At 35.6% G+C, this 4,049-nt stretch overlaps 1 pseudogene; it reads left to right on the top strand.

Moving 5' to 3' along the window:
- The first annotated feature begins 1,486 nt into the window (after positions 1–1,486).
- Positions 1,487–1,959, top strand: LOC149177647 (serine carboxypeptidase-like 35 pseudogene; annotated as a pseudogene).
- Positions 1,960–4,049: the final 2,090 nt, after the last annotated feature.

The following is a 4,049-nucleotide window of genomic DNA, read 5'->3' as shown; positions in this document are numbered from 1 at the left end:
AAGCAATAGGCGTACGCATCGTCGGCAGGACCTGAGCAGTCCTCCTCGCCTGTTAATACAATTTTGACGAGTTGGGCCTCCACACAGAACTGAGGAATGAAATATCTGAAGTTCGTGCTTTGTTTTAATACTATATCGTTATAGTTGCCGTTCCCCAAAGTTGGCCACAATTCGATTTTTCCTTATAGTATTTATTTATTATAGTTAATTTTAAGTTGTATAAAGTGGTTACCAATATAGATTTTACTATTTAAATTAACAAATTAAAGTAAATAAATAAATGTAAGGAGATTTGATTAATTATAATTTATTATAGTTGTTAATATAATTATTAATTTTTTTGGTTTAGTCAAAATATTAAATAAAATATTATTATATTATATTATATTATATTAGAATAGGAAGGTTTTTTTTTGCAAAAAATAATTTTATAAAATTAATCAACATTATTAGTCCCTGCCTAGGACTCTTAGCGATCGATTTTGCGTTGATCGCGTATTAATCTCTTGTTTGACCAAAAAATATCACTGTGCATCACACCTTTAACCAAAGTTTACATATTAGAAAATAATATAAAATTTATTATGTAATTTTTTATTGGACAATAAAGTTGGGGGTCTTATTGGGGGCTTCGCAGCTTTCAAGACATTATGTTCCGGGTAAAAATAAGATATCCAAAGTTTTCCGAAATGAAAAGTTTTCGTTATCCAAAGTTTCCTCAATTTAGTTTGTCCTAAGTTTTTGGTACCTGTTCTCAGTGTCCTGCATGCTGTGTCGTGCATCCAGCAAGTGCCAGCTGTTTGCATATGAAGAGGTGGTCTACAAATGCCTTCTCCGGAGTAAGTTCAGAGCAGAAAGTGTAAGTTCAGAGCAGAGAATGTTGAGCAGCTAATTCTCCGAAGTAAGTTCAGAGCATAGAGTGTGGAGCAGCTAGTTTGAGGAGCAGAGAAACAGAGAAAGCGTCCTAGAGGAGGTTCACCCTTAGAACTTGTAAGTTCCATGACTTAATATTACGTTCCACGATTACACCCTTAGAACTTGTAAGTTCCATGACTTAATATTACGTTCCACGATTACAGACATTAGTTGTTTTTGTTCATGCCATTTCTTCGTCCAGTCGAAGTTCAGCCCCTCGTCTTCCATAGCTAGTTCATTAAGTTGAATATATTAGTTTCATTCCCATTTTAATTTTGGGATGCGACACAAACAAGGACAACATCATCAATCAATTTAGTTTCATTTCCATTTTAATTTTGGGATGCGACACAAACAAGGACAACGTCATTAATCTCAAAGGCTTCATGGTAAACATCTCAGCTTTTTTCCTCTACATAATTATATCAGCATGTTTGATATTTCATAAGACTTTCAACATTGTTTTTCTTCGCGATCAATCTCTTCAACTAATTCTCTGATCAAAATTTCCTGTAACTCGGTATTGAAGGTAGGAAATGCAGTGATAGATAATGATCATGACACCAATGGTATGGTAGACTATGCATGGAGTCACGCAGTTATTTCAGACGAAGATTACCACAGCCTAAAGAACTCGTGCAATTCAAAGACAGGCAACCAGACATTGTGCGATAATGGATTGTCTGCAGCGTACGCCGATATCAATATTTACGATTTGTACACGTCTGTCTGTTTGCAGCAGCAATCCTCAAATTTCCTTCCAAAACATGTACGTAACACACGGCTTTTCATTACATTTCTGTGGTAAGGATGAAGGTCCTTCATTCTTCATGCTTCACTTAATTCATTGCCACTTCTCATCTAATTATATGCATGCATGCATGGTGATTTTCTTCAACACAGGCGTTGTGGCCTAAGTTACCTTATGGTTATGATCCCTGCGGCGAAGTATATGTAGGCGTATATTTCAACATAGCTGATGTGCAGAAAGCGTCGCATGCAAATACAACCCAAATTCGTTACCCGTGGGTACTCTGCACGTAACAATAGAATTGTCGTTTCTAATAAAAACAATTTTAAATATATAAATAAAGTAATACACTATATTTTCAAAAACGATATAATTATAATACTTATAGTAATATATAATAAAATAAATCTAATATTAAACAGTAATTACTTTATATGCTAGTGTTCTTCATATACTTGTTATTATTATTATTATAACTTTCATTCTAATGGAATTTTCTTCATACATATACAGTGACGTAGTTTCCCAAAACTGGAATGACTCTGCTTCCTCTATTCTGCCTATTTTCCGGAAGCTTATCAAGGCTGGTTTAAGAATATGGGTGTATAGGTATGTATTGAACTTTCTGTAGCTTAAGCATTTCTAAAATTAACTGGCAAAAGAGCAATTCTAAAATGGTCAGCGAAATAAATTTTGTGTCTCAAAAAGAAATTCCAATAGAGCTGTGTAACTAAACATTACTCCTCTAAGATATTGAGCATTCGATTTGAATAAATCTTTTGCAGTGGTGACACCGACGGGCTTTTTTAATTGCGAAAAACTCTATTTGTTAGGATCATCCATAACTCACATTCGCGGAATTTACAGCAATAAGCTCTTACAGTGAATTATATATTGTGTTACAGTGACTTATATATTGTGTTTCGTACCTTTATTAGAACATCTTTTTATCATAGAACCCGTGAATTTATGACGGTAATTCAGCCCATTCTTAGGTCAATTACATATTGCAGAGTATAGGAGAGACCAAAAGCCACACTACTATTTACTATCAAACGAACACAGAAAACACAAAATTAGCAACAGTACGAGCAAATATTATTAATGATCAAAAAACAAACGAATAACCATGACCAATTTGCCAAAAAAATACAGTTATCAGAAGGAATGGCCAAACTTTAAAGATATGTGTTTAGTTCATGGATTGATCGATGGGGGTATATTATCCGAGCATGTTGAAGAGTCAAGACAGGCAGAGAGACATGTTTGATAAACTGAAAGCACACATTGTAGGCCCGACTAGGAAAAGCCCTTGCATAGAAGAAAACACCATAGGAAAAAAAAATAGAACATATAAAAGTAACAACATGATATTTGTGGTGTAAATAGCCAAGAGTTTTCAAAAACAGAGAAAATATGGCACTAGCAGTATATCAACAGTTGTTTTACCAACGAGAATGACTGAGACTGCAAAGAGATGAAGAACCCGAGATAGAAAAATGATGAGTGCAGTGACTCTGCCGACAAAATATATAGAACTAATTACATGATATTAGCAATGAAGCTTGATAGCTGTTTTATAATAGAATCAACGAGGGGAATTCGCAGTGTATGATGCTTACTCCTCCATTCGCCATAGCAATGGCCATCACAGCTACGGCTTCCATAACCCATGATAAGGGGTTCCACATAAAACCCAAAAACTTGAGAAATTTGTTTTCCTGCGCACCCAAAAGATGTCATGGTGTTAAATTTAATCAATTCTTGACAATGTTCAAGTACTCCGCATAAACCCCAAGTGCATGAACCTCTTGGCATAAGCCATGACAAAGGATCCCTCATCGGAAGCCTAGGCAATATACTTTCCTGTAGCCTAAAGATTTGATGTTGCAGTATAAGCCCGACCAAGCTAAGAAAACGTATTTATTTTAAAGAACGATATAAGCCATGGAAATTACACTGTGCCTGTTCATATCTCTGACCGTGAAAGAAATTGCTTCACAGTAGAACCAAAGAATTTGCTTTACTCTGCATACCTCAAGGCTCAAACAGCCTTAGAAATTCAATTCCCGGTAGATCCATTACATTGTGCCTGTTCATATCTCTAACTGTGAAAGAAATCGCTTCACAGTAGAAGAAAAGAATGTGCTTTACTCTGCATACCTCAAGGCTGAAACAGCCTTAAAAATTCAATTCCTGGTAGATCTCAAATCCTAGCTCAACTCCGGAACTGAGCTCAAAATTATAAATATGTCGAAGCTAGCCTTACCTTTTTCTCTTCGAGCTTGTTGTATCCGAATATAGTGAGCCTCTCCTGCGCAGCTTGGCTGCTCAAACCCTCGAGGCAACAGTGGTCTGCATAGATTTCCACCTGTTTCAACAA

This window comes from Pinus tabuliformis, chromosome 4_1 (genome assembly GCF_031772625.1).
Source record: "Pinus tabuliformis cultivar Carrire ecotype Pingquan chromosome 4_1, CPIR1, whole genome shotgun sequence".
Classification (NCBI taxonomy): Eukaryota; Viridiplantae; Streptophyta; class Pinopsida; order Pinales; family Pinaceae; genus Pinus; species Pinus tabuliformis.
This window is presented reverse-complemented; position numbering and strand designations above follow the sequence as displayed.